A 16,721-nucleotide genomic window follows, 5' to 3' on the forward strand; every position below is an offset into this window, starting at 1 on the left:
CTGGAAAAGAACAACAAAATCTTTGTCTCCAAATTCTTGTGCCAAATTATTTTCTGCTGCCCATGGAAAATCCCATCATACATGACTCAGAGTCTCATCACAGAGACAAATTTTGTAAACCAATAACCTGAAATCTCTGCTTCATCAATATACTGTGAAAATAAATCATTTGGGTACTCATTCATATGCAGGTGTTGGTTAATACATAAAAAGTAGATACTCAAGTTTGAAGGAATGAACTTACACTATTTTTTTTGTAACATTCAAAGTAATATTCATAGAATATTATCTTTTGTCCATGGTACAGTTAGATCAACAATTTAAGCTCACAGTACTGTAGAAAAAACCCAAAACATTTGGGTAATGCCATTTTCCTTCTTTCTGTAGAGGAGAAAAGAATATACAAACTGAAATGATTTGAAAGATTCCTACATAAAAAGTACATGGGGTAGTTCTGTTCTATCTTTCTTCCATATTATCCATTACGTTGTCTATATAATTCATAATTGTTTAAATGGTAAGTAGAATTAACAGGGAATTCAGATAAGTGTTAAACCTCTACTGATTTTTTTTTCTTCTAGTCTATTTTGGTTAGCTTGTCTCATATCTGAACTCTGTAAAGATGAACAGACATTAGCATCTTATTTTCCTAACGGGTAATGGACTTGAAAGAAAACCAGAAGTGTTGTAACTTAATTTCATATTCTATGTGCAGATCCTTCTCAAGGAAACTGCAGACGAAATTTCACAGGAAACTGAATATTCACAAAAGCTGGTGGAATACTACTGAAATATCTTTATTATATAGAATGTGGAAGATCTGCAGTTATGCTAAAATCTCTCCTCACTTTAGGATGTTTCAACAATAAACTTACATATCTTGGTGACTACTCAGAAAGAACCCCAAACAACTCTCTATATGAATGCACTTTTGTATACTGTAACAGATGGGAGAGCATTCTCTGCACAGTCAAAACAACTCCTACAATCACTTTGTAACTTGTGAATATAAAAATAGTGGAAAATGGATAGAGCCTTTAAGGAAGCTATCAGAATGAAGATATCCCCTAGCAATTACCAAATTATATGTTTATTTTTCATCCTATGTTTATGAATAGAAGTGTGAAAGCAGCAGCTGTAAGAAAAAGTAAAAATGTGAAGATATTTTAAACATTTTACTTCATAATTATTAAAGACAAATCTAGTAAAAGCAACTGAAAGGTGAAGAACTATATTGAACCTGTTCTGCATGATCATTTTCATAGCAATGGCTTCATATTTTTCAGTCCATTTGACAAACACTGTTATGTTATGATAGTTTTGGCTTGGCTTTCCAGGTTGAACATGAACCTTTACCAGCTTCTGGCTTGTACATCTACATCCTGCTAAAGATTAGTCTGAATTCATTGGGAACCTTCCAGTGAGCACTATTTCAAGTATTATGAGTGCTGTCAACTTTTTGTACCCATATCAGTGTGTCTGGCCTGAGGACAGACAGTTGCATATTAACGGAAAAACGACTTCTTGATTACTGCAACTCTAAAATACACATTTAAAGGAAAACAAAACAAAACAAAACAAAACAAAAAAAAACCAGTGTAGGGGCCTAGACTACACCATAGCAGGATGCGTAGAGGCAACTTTAATTGTCTCAAGAAACCATGTGTTTTTGAAAGATGCATTATTTTCTTCACTTACCACTTTCATATTTCTTGCAGAAGATGAAGTGAGGTGAAAAGATACTACTGCCAGCCTGATATTCCCGAAGGACAAGTCAGACGACATCACAAACTATTCTACCTAAACTTTAAAATAACTTGCTACTTTTGTCCCTTTAACTAACCAAAGAACTGTTCCCTGTGTGTCCTGTCTAGTAAAGAGAATCTCCTTCCCAAAACTTCCCATACCCCTGCCCCTGTTTATCATTAATATCCAAGTTTCTGTTTTCTTTCCACTCCGGATCTCCTGACTATTCCAAAGATACCAATTCTTTTTCCCTCAGATCCTCTTTCATCTATTCCTTTTTCCCTTTCCCCATGTCTCTTAACATACCCTCTATAACAGCCAAAGCTTCTGAGCTCTTTGTGTTCTGTATTGGCCACCTCTGCTACTGGCAAAGCCCAAGACCCTGAGCTTCCACCAGCAGGCACCTCCTTTTCCCTGGGCACCACAGCTGGTACACCTTACACTTTTTCCAGACCTGAACACCAGAGTCCTACCCTGAAAAAAGTTGCAGAAACCTGAGGCACAGTGTGAACAACCTTCTCAGTTGACACCCTAAGGGCAGAGAGAAAGACACACACGAAAAAAGGAAGGTGTTTTTTTCTGAACTGGCCACCTTCCTTTCTTGTCAATTAACTGGTATGCAGTAAATAACACTTCGTAGGAGTTTTCCATCCCTCTTGACTCACTCCAGACACATTGGCTAGTAGTCCGCTCCTTCCTCTTTCCTGCCACTGTTTGTCCACTGCTAAGAAAGAAAAAGAAAAAAAACAACTCATAAAAACATTTACTGCTTTTAACCTGTTTTCTCTTTTTTGTAGAAAGCTATCCAAAGAGAACACTGATAATTTACCTTCTTGTAGGATACATATGCTAAACCAATGTCTGGCTTGGCACATTTAGTATTGGAGCGTATCACAATGGATTTACAACAATGCATTTTAATTAATCACCCTCCAGAGTTTCAGTTGGAATTAATAACACACATGGCCACAATTGGAATTGTTTTTAAATCAAATGTGCCAACATACCATTTTTTCTCCTCTCAGCCAGCCTTTCAATTTGGCAATAAAGCTGGCTGAATTTTTGCCGAAGTGATTCATTGCATCCAGAACTCTAATTGTATTTGGACAATTAAGGAGGGAGGTAGGAGCATTTCAACAAGTCAAGAGGATATTATAAATAAAAATTTGTCTGGTATAATGGAAAACATTAGCTACCAAGTAAAATGATACAAGTAAAAAGATAATGTTTGATGAAGAAAAATAAAATAAAAACCTGACCTTTCTGCAATTATTGGGGTTGATTTGCGAGATGATAAAACTACAGAGGATGAAATGAAACAGAAAAATTATTGAGTCATAAAAATACAGGCCCACATAACTACTAAGTAAAGTCTCCTACCCCAAAATAGCAGAGACATACCTTGTGCCCAGTACATACAGGGAGACCATGCTGTTCCATAATTTCTGATATTTCCCATCATGCTATTTTCCCCAGGTTCCAGCTACATAGTCTACTAAGCTACATTTGATAAAGGTGGCTGTGGGTCATTGGTAAAGATAATTTGAATGGTACAATTCCCCCTAGCAGTGAACTTGAATTTAAATTATATTTATATTTATGCTTGATCTGCTATTTGTTTGAATTTTGTCTCTGTTAAGCATGAGTATACAGTCCCCATAGCAAGAAATCAGAGCAGAGCTCTGTACAGACTGAACCATACATCCTTTAGGAAAGAAAAGTAGTACAGAAAATCAGCAGGTGTTTAGATTTACAGAGGATGCACATTTTCCTCCTCTGTTATATTTTACTTTTTAAAGAATGAAAAATTAATAATCATCACTTATTTTTCTTATAGCACTTCATAAACAGAAAATCAGTTGCTACGTTGTACCCTAAACAATCAAGACTCGAATAACAATTCACTTCCTTTACTTTATTTGTACAGCACCACAAATCAGATGTAACACAGTCAAAATTACATGAACTTTCTTATAGTTGTTTTACCAATGCTGTGAGTAGTGATTCTTCATATTTTGCTTGAACCATTCATTTCCAACAGAAGACGACTGAAGGCAAATATAATCATTTTCTGAGTAATTTTTAAAATAACTGTGAGACTGATTTTCCATTGTCCTGAAGAGTCATTTAGATGGTGCAGAACAGTCCCAGCTCAGCAATCTGCTTAAAGCACAAGCCTGAATAAGTGCCTGAATAGTCCCTTTGATTTCAAAGGGAGTACTTACATCCTTAATGAGAGGTACACTTGGGAAACATGGTTTGAATCATAGCTGGAGTAGGAGTCAGACTCTCTCAAGCCTGGAGTGGGTGCACTTCAAACTATGCACACACCTAAATGTCTCAGCAGAGTGTGGGACCACGTTGTTATGATCTGAGGTAACATTTAGATTTATTTTTGGTTTGGATCTGTGAAACAAAGTCCAACCATAGAAGGGACACATGCAAGCAGATTTTATTTGACAGTTGACACAGGCAAAATTATAGAGCCAGGCAAAAGAGAGAGAGAGAGGAAAAGAAGATATGAGAGAGAGAAAAGTGGAGAAAAAGGTGTTAGAAAGTGGGAAGAAAGAATGAGGGAGAGAGAGAGGGAGAGAGAGAGAGAGAGTCACCAACAGGGGCCCAGCTGTCCAGGGAGTTTCTTCAAGATGGCACTGATGCTGGATAGGGCCCGATGTGAGATGGCGGTGGGTCAAGAGACGACCAAACAACCCCAGCATGGACAGCCATATATACTCCTCAGTCCCTTTTGTTTCAAAGGGGCAGCTGTTAGTCAGCTGCCACAGAAGCCAGGGGCATTGGCATCAGAGCCATTGCAGACAGGATGCCTGCAGAGGGGGGAGCTTCCACAAAAGGGTGCAGTCCCCCACCCACTCATCAGTTCTTATCTCCTTACAGGCAGCACTACCCGCTCTGTTCCAGCCCCCTCAGCCAGGTCCATCAGCATCAGTACAATCAAGGTGACTTCTTCCACCCTGGCCAGGGTAAAGGTGCCTGAGGGGTCATCCCAGCATTGAAGGCCCTCAGAAAAGGGGAGGAGTCTCCACCCAGTAGTTCTTACCTCTTCCCAAAGTGTCACCCCCTACTCAGCTCTGGCCAGGCCAGGTCCTCTACCCTAGACAGGGCTATTCACTTTAAAATTGTTCTTTTGAGACAACTGAAAATCAGTGAGGTCAGACTCTCAAAGACAATTTTAAAGAATCACTGGGTAGTGATTATAGGGAAATAAAAAGAGAAGGAAAACAGAACAGAAAAGGGAAGAAGAGAGAGTTTGAAGTAACAGAAGTGGAAAAAAAATAATCTTATAATTGTCAACAATTTGACATGATGAGATTATAGCAAACAAACACAATTTTAATCACAAATTTTACAATGTAATATTACCGAATTCAACAATAGTAATAACAAAAATCCTTCATTGAGGAATCACTTGGATACAGGTGAAGCAGTAGCCACCACTTAAAATATCACTATAGTTAAGAATATATGTACTTTAGTTTACTACTAATTTCATCCCAATTTTTTTTTTGTCATCACATGTACATACTATCAATCAAGCACACAGGGCTGAAATCTTGGAATTATCACTATTGTGCAGGCTTGTGTGTGTATTTGCACACAGCGAGCACCTGTTGCTTTTGCACTATCGTGGGGACCATGGCTTCCATTTACACTTCCTCCACCGCAGGAGTTCTGGGTGAGATCCTCCCTATGGTGTAGTCAGTAGTCATATGCCAGTTTCCAGTGAAGCATTAGGGATATAGATACAAAAATCATTATTAGAGAAATTCAGGTAATCACAAAGACCATTCTGATGTAAAATTAGATCTAACTTAGCACTCCTAGATTCCCAGAGCTCTCCCATCCCCCCAGGTTTACAGCTGCTGCCCCTGGGTCTTGCCATTCTCATTCCAGGGTAACCTTTGCCCTGTTTATTCAGTGGGGATGGATAGGAGTCTGCTTCTATAAGGGACAAAGTGTTGGGAGACCTAAAGTACATAGGAGATTGGGTAACTTCCCACAAGGAAGCATACACATTACCATCATTACAGGCCCAGATGAAGCCAGCCAGAACATCAGAGATAACAAAACAGCCATTGTGAGGTGAATACTTTTTCATTTTCTATGGTTTTGCCATGAACAGAAGCTGGCCAATAATATTGAACCCAATCATTCTGTTCCCAATTGGAATAATTTATTACCTTTTGGAAAGACCAAAGTGATGACTGGTTTGATATAGTGCCAAAAGAAAACTCAGGCCCAAATGGTGTAAAACCTTGAGCACCTGGCTCAAACAAGGAGTAGGGGTACTCTCACACACATCCTACTCTATTTTATAACAGCTGCCTAGATTGAGTTTAAGGGTGACCAGGATGTTAGTTGCAGGTTCTCCAAACAGTAACTCAGCCAAAAAGGGGCTGCCAGACAGCTGCAGCATTGTTTCAAGCAGATAAGTATCATTATGTTAACCGCTCTGGTATGTGCATGCTAACTCATCTCTATGTGAAATAATTGTGTGAATCCTCTAAATGCACAAATTCGTGCAAAATCAGTAAGTCAGCTAAATAAATAACAGACCTGAAAAAGATTACAATATTTTAAATGTAATTCATAATGTAATAAGAGAATTATTCAAAAGATGTAGGAACTCATCAAAGATGGCAAATCATAGATTAAATCTTTGGAACACTGTTTCCATATTTGGAGCAGGATCACTCAGTTTCTACAGCTAAGATCTCTGGGGATGCTGAAGCTAAACACCATTTGGTAACTTAGACTAAATTATATATTGAATTATTTTGTATTAGTAATGAGTAATTAAGTTCACTAGATTTAGATACTAGCAATTTTTAAAAGATATACAAAAAAGCAAAGGTAAATAAGGGATTGGTAGATAAAGTAGGTTTAAAGATATTCCAATAAGTGAATTTGTAACAAGTAATGTTAATGACGTTATACAGTTTGATTTGCTTCATAGATCAGTTACATTTCTTTTAGTTTCTTTCTATAGGTGCTTAATTTCTTTTCATATAAGGCAGGACATGTGATGACAAAAAAAAAAAAAACAAAACAAAAAAACAACAGCTGTTAAAACAAGTCTGCATTAACTTAATGAGTTTTGAAATTATTATTAAGCTTTATTTCTTAACTCCAACCATTACTCTTTTAAACAGGACAAGTTTCAGGATTCAAGGTACAGAATTGGTGTCTTAAAGAGAAACTCTTGTTAGGTTTACCTCTCCAAATCATGGATTGGTGCACACAGCTCTAACAAATAACTCAGAAATTCTCAGATCTTGTGATTCCGCTTTCCAGTATCCTGTATCCCTTTTGTCCCTTGTTCCATCATGCAAAGATCTTTTGCTGCCTATATGTCATGACAACCCTACAGGACTAAGAAAACCACAGGCTGGCTGTGGGTGATCTAGGGAAGGAGCTCTGCCACCATCTATTGGTAAGCTGCTGGAAGAGAGCAGGGTCTTATTTGTCCCTCCACTTCTCCACTTCCCAACTGGACCTTTCTGCAGAGAAGTCTTCTGGGCCCATAGCAACCATTTTGTCTACATATATGCAGAAAAGAAATGAGCATGGCATGAGGCCTGAGGTGAAATAGTGGTGGTCTGCCTCTGCCATGCACTAGACCTATGAACCTTTCACCAGGCAAGTATAATATCAACCTGAGAACATGTCTCATGGCACAGCCCAGTCCCCAGTTTCTGTTTGACACCAGTCAGTGGTCTTTGGCCAGACATCACAACTAAAGGCAAGAGTACAGCAACTTACCAGACAGGGACACCAGCACAGCTCACAATATGCCACTAAACATAATAACCTTAAAGGAGACAGACAAACAGCAATGTTCTAGATAGATCTAGACCAAGGTGTTCCAATCAGAATAACAAATGATATTTATTATTCTCAAAATTTTAAGTGAGAGCAAAAGTCAGCATGTTGAATTCAAGAACTGTGAGGCCTTTAAGCCTCACTCTTCCTGTTCAAACCTTACATCAACATGCTATAGGTACATGTGAGATCAAAATATCAATATTTACTTCCTTGTAATACATATAGTCATTTCAATGCATGTTGCCTTTACCCATATGAACTATTTTCCCTGCACATATTCTTTCAGCACCATTTAATTTCATATTTCTTTATTTATTTTCTTTAAAAACTTCTGTTGTCCATCTCTCTTCTCCATATTCAGCTTTATTTAATCTATTCAAATTATTATTTTCCCATCTCCAGAAGTATTCCATTCAATCTTGTGACACCTTGCCTATCTCTTTTGTCTCCTCAACCTACTGTAGGTATCTTTTCATTATCTTTTCTTGTCATTAGTTACCTTCTATTTCAAGAGTGTCCCTTGACATCTTTTCTCCTTTCAGTCCTTCCCAATATACCTTCATTTCTTCTGTCACTGTGTTTACTTCACACTGCCACCTGCAAGGGTGATAGTAATCTCTGCCTTGCTAGTAAAAGGACTCCCTCAAAAATCTTCCTGTGGTGTGTGAATTTATATTCAAGCTAGTACTACACACTAAATTAGACAGAACATTCCCACCATCTGTTCAGAGTAGCTGTAAAGACTTGCACAGACGTCAGTTTCATTGCACAACAACAAATTTCATTGGTCTTGGTAACCCCAGGGACTACACTACACAGTGAGCACCATCTACTGGCATCCAATTATTTATACATGTATGTAGATATAAAGCATTTTGCTGTTCCTGAACATAACAAAATGAATATTTAAAGAATTACATATATATTTTTAATTGGATCTGCAATTAAGTGTCTGTTCAGACCACTGCATGGTAATAGCTACTTTTTTTGACCTGAAAGGGAAAAAAAAATAGATGTTTAAACCAAATTATTTTAATGTAAACACACACGTAATTTAACAGGCACACACATAGGAACACACATATATTAATGGCCATCTTGATTTTCAGTCACAAGCTCTTTATTCTTATTCCAGGAAAATCTACCAAAAAAACCCCAAAAAAACAAAAAAAGGAAAACCACCCCAGATTAATCCCACAGTAGTAAGTTCAGGTGATAGAGCATAGATGTATGCTATTGATATTCTGTAAATCTTTTACTACATAAAGCTCTGAAGAGGGAGAGATTTTGAATTATGACTTTAATTTGGACAACTATTTGGTATATATATATCACAGGAAGAGCTGGACAGGAGTTTTCTAATAAGAATGATTTTGTAAAAAATTCACTGTCCACAATCTCAGGATGTTCTAGAGCTTTGATTTTCTTCTAAGCCTTACATTTTCTGTGAGTAAACAGCACAAGGAATCTATCATCTTTAATTTTCTTCTGATCCAAACCATATAATTTCATGCCATGCTAATTTCAGTTAAGTAAAACTTATTTCTCCTTCATTACATCGTAGGACTGGTCGAGTTTGGTATCTGAGGTCTGTTCATTCTCTGTTGCTATTGGTATTCCACTCTTGTCAGCAGCTTGTTTTAAAAGGAAACACTTTTATGTTACCAGTAGGAGTATGCAAGTGTTTTCCTCCAATTTAATCAATGGAAAAGGTAGAAAAGGCTCTCTAGAGCCTATGCTTTCTAGAAAAGATAAAGTTTTCACAGAACAGGACTTTCTTCACTTTCTCTTTCTTGTATAATGAAGACTGTCAGAGCTATGTCCATAGCTCTGGTTAAATGAATGTGCTGTCACAGCTAATGCTGGGACAGCAGTTAAGAAAATGACAGATGCTCTCTATTAATCCCCTTCCCCAATAGAGAGAGAGAATAAGGAACAGAGACTTATGGGCTGGAAACTAAACTACACAGCTGTAATGAAACAGTAATGATGACAAGGAATATTATTAAATATCTACAAAAGTGATAGCGCATTCCTGCCCTCTTTCCCCACTAATATGTCACGACAAAGGCTGTGGGGCAGGCCCTGGACAAGCCCCAGGCTGGAATCAGCAGCAGATGGGAGCTGGAGTCAGGAACACACAGATCAGGAGGGCAAAAGATAGAGGAATTAATGGAATCCTACCAAGATGTTGGCCATGGATGAATTAAAAAACTTGAGTTGTATCATCCCTCAAATTTATACCTAGTGTGATGTGTATAGGGTGGAATACTCCATTTGGTCAGTTTTGGTCACTTCTGCTCCTCCCTATAAAGGAGGGTAACAGCTGAGACCACTTACTCCCTTTCTCTCTCTGGAGCATAAGAGGTTCCTCAGAACCAACCAGTGGCTGTAACTATTATCATTAAGAGTTATCAATCCTAGAAACAGACACCAGCTGAGAAACACGCTGTTAATTTTAACAAGTGCAGTTACTTTGAAGAGACTTAGATGAAAGCAAAATTACAATAAACATGGTTCTATCCTGGCCCAAACCAGGACAGTATGCCCAGGAAGTACTCCTAAGTAGAATCATAGAATAATTTGGGTTAGAAGAGACATCTAAAGGTGACCTAGTCTAGCACCCCTGCAATAAGCAGAGACAGCCATAGCTAAATCATGTTACTCAGAGCCTTGTCAAGTCTCAATTTATATGACCAGGTATGAGGCCTCAACTATTTCTCTGGGCAACCTGTTGCATTTTTTCACTACACTCACGGTAAAGAACTTTTTCCTAACATCCAATCTAAATTTACTCTTCTCTAATATAAAAGCATTGACTCTCATCACCACAAGCCCTTGCAAACAGACTGTCTTCAGTTCTCTTGTAAGCCCCTATCAAATACTAGGAGGATGCTATTCGGTCTCACAGAGGTGCCTTTTCTCCAGGCAGTGCAACCCCGCCCCCTCAGCCTGTGTTCATAGGAAAGGAGTTGCAACCCCCTTATCATTTTCATAGCCCTTCTCTGGATCTGCTTTATCAGGTCCATGTCCTTCTTGTGTTGAGGACTCCAGAGATGGATGCAAGTACTACATACAGGTGAGGTCTTACCAGAGCTAAGTGGCAGAGATACCTCTCACAGTCTGTTGGCCATGTTTTTTTTTGATGCAGCCCAGGATGTGATTTGCCTTCTGGACTGCAAGAGTGCACTGCTGGCTCACGTCCAGCTTTTCATCCACCAGAACCCCAAGTCCTTTTCTGCAGAGCTGCTTTCTAAAACCTTATCTCCCATCCCCTTCAGTTTGTCCAGGTCCTTCTGGACAACACCCTGTTCTGCTGGCTTATTGACAGTACTACTCATCTTGGTGTAATCTGCAAACTTGCCAGTGTTACAGTCCATCTGTCATTGATAAAAATATTAAACAGTATAGGTACCAGTACGGACCCCTGATGGTCCATACAAGTAGAATGGAATAGATTGGATCTGTGATTATACATACTTTTAGTCTCTGCCACAGCGATTGCTGCAGGCAAGCTGACCATGGGGAATGGCTCTGGAGTCATGCAAACTCCAAGCTGTGAAAAGAAGCTGTTTGGTATTAGCTAATTTACACTTAGGGAACACAAGAATGGTTTAATGGAATAGACAATCACATTTCAGTGCCTAGAAATACTCTCTGACTCTTGATTAATTTGCTAGCATAGACACAACAGTAGAAGATTAAAAAATTATCCTAATCCTAATCACATGCTAATTACTATGTACTTCCCAAGGCTGCATATTATGCCATAGGAAACCTGAAACTTCACCTAAGGTGCACTGATTGTCTCATTTGAAACACATTATCGGAGATCAACAGAGATGTCATTCGGTGACAGGAAAAAATTACATAAATGTGCTTCAGATCTTTGACATGTATATGGCAATCCTCAAAGTAATTCAGAGCAGTGACTCTGGACTGTATCAATATGTATCACAGAAGAAATCCATTTATGGATTTTCTCCTGATATTCACCAAACTGTGAATCACAAGGAACCATGAGCTTCAAGCTACTTCAGAATATCATGTAGCATCAAGAGGTAATAACATACACCAAACAAATTTTGTTGACATTCTTGTAATAAAGTGCTGGCTTACTTAAATAATTTTGCAAATTTTTAAAGGGTAATAAGACTGAAATATCCATAGCCTTAAGTTTGACAAAAGAATCCTACATATTTTTGCAATGTTTAAGTAAAATCTATGCAGTACAGTGGTACCATAACTATTGCCTGTCTGTCTCAACATTTGCATATGGAGGAAGATGGTATTTCCAGAGCAAAGATTAAGTTTCCATCCTCAGTGCTAGTTCTCTTCTGAATCCTAAAAGGCTTTTGTGAGAGCAGAATATACAAAGACTTTTGGGCTAGCCCCACATGTTACCCTTGCAGCTGCAGCCTTACATCTATTCTTCCACTAGATAATGAGTTAAGCCTACATCCTTTCCTGGCATACTATCCTTACTGAATTCTACTCAAAATAAAATATTACTTTAAGCAAAATACTTTGTTGGTCTAAAAAGCCATTTAACTATACTGCATCATACTGGATGAAAGAAAATGCATTGTCAAAAAGGTTACCAAGCTTTAGCAGTTGATTTCTGTACAGTTCTACCACTTGTGAAAAATGTAATTAAGACCTTCTATTTTAATGTGAAATTTACAAAGGGAAATACAAATGAAGGTATTTACTTTATATTGTACCACACCTTTTTCCATTACCTAGTGAGAATAAGCCTTCCTCAGACTGATAGTTTACCCTTTCATGCTTTCACAGAAGATTTTATGTGTGCTTTTAAAGTGATTTATGCATGTACCCCAAAGCTCTGGAAAGACACATTTTAAAAATTGCAGTGGAAAATACATCAATATTTAAAGACATTTGATACTCTTGAACTTTTACCTTGAGCAGTTTTCTTCAATTTGCATAAAAATGTATTTCTTTAAAGGTTGAGAAGAAACTGGAACATGAAGATACACGCTTTAAAATCAGGCGTGCTTAATTCTTACTTTAAAGAGCATTTTAGCTAGATAAAAAGTTTCAAGTTCAGGAAGAACTAAATGGAATATTAAGGGCAAGTGTCACAGTAAGTGTAATACGTACAAGAAGCAGAATGAAAGGAAAATTACTTTTATGAAAGTTCAAACTTCTATGTTAGTGTAGCATTGCAAATATTTTAATTTGAAAACTACATTTCAAATTTTATTTTTTTTTTAGTTTCTGAGTGAAGAAGCAGAGTTCCAGTGAATATGAAAAATTAAAATCAAATAAGAAGCCCTCCAAGTGCACCCCAGGGAAGCATTGCCTTGGATAATAAAGTCTCTTTATACTAAAGAACTTCCCTAAGGACCAAGATGCCTGAGTACCAAGAGCCTAAGAGCTATTTGCAACCCTATTGTTTGACAAAATTATGCAGGCTACTCCCAGGACTTCCTTGCTCTTTCTTAATCTCCACATTGATCTTTCAACTTCAACTGAAACTTTTCTGCAGACACTTGATTTCTGTGGATCACCACTGGATAAATAATTTCTTGGGAGTTTCAGACATGAACATTAAGGGAAAAAAACCTGTTACCTTTGAGAAATTACTGCAAAATTCAGTATTACTTGAAAAGTAAAAACCCCACTATCCTAGATACAAAATTCTCATTCAGCTGTATAAAGAATTAGATCAGCTACATACTGTTAAAAAGGAGCATCTAAATGCTTTTTTTAAGGTTGCCTTTACAGCTATAGTCATTCCAAATCTCCCCCAACTGTTAGTGCTAAGCAAAAGATTTATGCTTCCCATTGAAGTTACGAGATATCACAACCACAGTTACTTTCCACTACCTCATGACTGATTGCATAGATTCTAAGTTTTATTTTCAATAAACTAAGCATGGCTGCTGTTCTACCTGTGCATCTTGGAAACCCACAGAAATCAGCAACTTCTGAGAAATATTTATTTCTCTCTTGATACATGCACACTTGGGATGTATCTGGAAAATAATCCACCCAGGAATCACAACAAACAAAAGTTACATTTCACCAGCTTGTGCTGACAACATCGATATAATTTGCTTAAATCCAAAGCACAGTATCTGGGGAATCTACAAGGCCATGAAAACCAGTAGGTGTTTAGAATAAATAATTTAATACAGTGCCAGATTCATAGAAACTGCAGGTCAGGACGGACTAACAAGATGTACGATGTATGAGTGGCCCTCACCCTCTCAGGGTATTGACATTAGAAAATAACCTATTGCTAGCAATTGTCTTGTGGCTGCAAAGGGGCAATAGAGTTGTGTCAGTTTATTTTGGCACTGTGCTGTTGGTAGAACAGTGTGCTTAGGTAAAGGAGAAAAACTTATCTTCTAAATTGCAAAAACATAAACCTGTCAGAGAAGAGAGATCTTTCTTTCCATTCTGATGTAGTACTTAAAATACAATTACTCTCAGGACTGAAAATCAGCTAGAGGGCAATCCCAGATTATTACATGGGAAATCAAGGTCTGTACTCCACAATAAAATAGGTACTTTAGACTAATGTTCACCCTAGAACCAGATTTTTTTTATTTATTTGGTGTAGTGACTAGTCTAATTTTGCATAACATGAAGTTCAAATTTATTTCTTTGATCTGCAGGACTGTTATCTAATCACAGAAAATGGGTATGAAACAAGCTTATTAGATAGTCTAGTCAATTTGTAGACACAGGACAGTTCCCTATAGCTTTTCTAGCTATTATGCAGCATTTAAGATCCAAATCAAAGGACTTCCATTATATTCACAATGTACATTATCTCTTAGCATGACAAATTTTCCCTGATACTCATCCTTTCCTTATTTTCATCTCTCTCCATTTTGTAACAAACTCTGCATCTAACATAATTTTCTTTGCTTCAGGGTCTGTAAGCTACTTAGCTTAACGTGGTTGTTCTCAGCCAAATGTGACTAATACTGTCTGTAACCAAATTTCTCTGTTATAGAAAGCCTTATACATTTTGGACTGAAATTTGTCATAGTTAGGATTTGAAAGTAATTTAAGCCCTTAACTCTATTAGAAAACCAGGGCAGTTAGAGGCATAATTAACTTCTATGATTTGGGATTTATATCTTAGGGATGCAACTCTTTCCAAAGGGCAAGCATAGGATTTGAAAGTTTTGGGGGTTTTTTTACTGAAGCTTTTTACTTTCCAGATTTACAGAATGAACATTCTTGAGCAACCACAAATACACAATGGTCAGGTAAACTTTCCTTAAAGACACTTTATGTGCAAAGGTAAGAAAAAAGAAAACCACTGTTACATGTCAAATTAAAGAAGCAAAAAATAAAAATTTAAAATATGTGGTTTTACATAATTTAGAAAGGAAAAGAAGTGAATTCACATTCTGGAAGCATTTGCTGAAGAGTTCCCCATTGTGCAGCTACTGTTCAAACACTTCCAGAATAAACTTCAAAGTTGGATTGTCTTTGTTAGCACATTGATGTTTAAGGGCTAAGATAATACAGGATTTTTTACAACACTTGGAAAAGAACTAGAAAATACAGCTGTCTTAAAAGAGATGTGGAGGTGAAGGGCTTCACTACCTATGAATCTAAAATGTCTGACAAATATGTAAGTCACAAGCATATGGATAAATCTTAAATAAATGGGAGCCTGTGTACGGTGTACTAAACCAGACAGAAGAGATGGAACAAATATTTATATGACTTATCTATCTTTCTGATGGAAACTAATTTGCTTACTGTAAACCAGATGATTGAGTAGAACAACCTAGGGAAATTTCTTTGAGAAACCTCATATGTAAAGCACATAACTCTAACCAAGAATTAATTAATCCTGTAATATGAACCACAAGAAATCAAACCTGCATTACAAAGTGCATTTGGAAATGGTAGAATAGTTTTCAAAGAAAACAAGTCCAACATCAGTAGGAAAAAACATGTCAAAGCTCAAAATGAAACAATTAAGTTAAGAAAGCTCTCTGTCTGCCTTCCCTCCAACGCTGATGGATAAGATTATTTCTCCTCTTAATGTATCTGATTAAGATCATAGACTCACAGAATGACAGAATCATTGAATGCTGGGGGTTCAAAGGGACCTCAAGATCATTGAGTCCAATTCCTCTGCCCGCAGGGTCACCAAGGAACACATCCAGGCAGGTTTTGAAAATCTCCAGAGAAGGAGACTCCACAGCCTCTCTAGGTAGCCTGTTCCAGTGCCCTGTCACCCTCAAAATAAAGAAGTTTTTCCTCATGTTACAAGTGGAACTTCCTGTGTTCCAGATTATGTGTATTGACCCTTGTCCTCTCACAGAGCACCATTGAAAAGACATTGGACCCTCTTGACTCCCACCCTTCAGATATCTGTAAACATTAATAAGATCCTCTCTCAGTCTTATCTTCTTGAGTCTTCACAGCCCCAGATTGCTTAGTCTTTCCTAATAAGACAGATGTTCAGTCCCTTAATCATCCACATAGTTCTCCTGTGGATTCTCTCTAATATATCACTGTCCTTCTTGAATTGCTGAGCCCAGAACTGAAGACAATAGTCCAGATGTGATCTCACTAGGGTAGAGTAGAGGGGAAGGAGAACCTTCCTCAGCCTTCTGGTCACATTCTTCTTAATGAACCACAAGATAGCCTTGGCCATCTTGGCCACAAGGGCACATTGCTGTCTCATTCATAACTTGTCCACCAGAAATACCAGGTCCTTCTCCATGGGGCTGCTTTTCAGCAGGTCAACCCCTAATCAGTACTGGTGTATGTTGTTATTCCTACCCAGGTGCAGGACTCTACACTTATTCATTAAGTTCCCCTTTGCACATCTCTCTCATCTGTCCAGGTCTCTCTGAATGGCCACACAGACTTCTGGTGCACTAGCCAAGCCTCCCAGTTTTGTATCATCACAAACTTGCTGAGGATACACTCTGTCCACTCATCCAGGTCAGTGATGAAGACATTGAATAAGACTGGACCCAGTACTGATCCCTGGGGAACACCACTAGTTGCAGGTCTCCATCTTGTCTCTGCACTGTTGATCACAACACTCAGCTCTATTGTTAAACTAGTTTTCAATCCACCTCACTGCCCACTCTTCTAACTCACACTTTCTGAGATTGTCC

The sequence above is a fragment of the Calypte anna genome, chromosome 2 (assembly GCF_003957555.1).
Source record: "Calypte anna isolate BGI_N300 chromosome 2, bCalAnn1_v1.p, whole genome shotgun sequence".
NCBI lineage: Eukaryota > Metazoa > Chordata > Aves > Apodiformes > Trochilidae > Calypte > Calypte anna.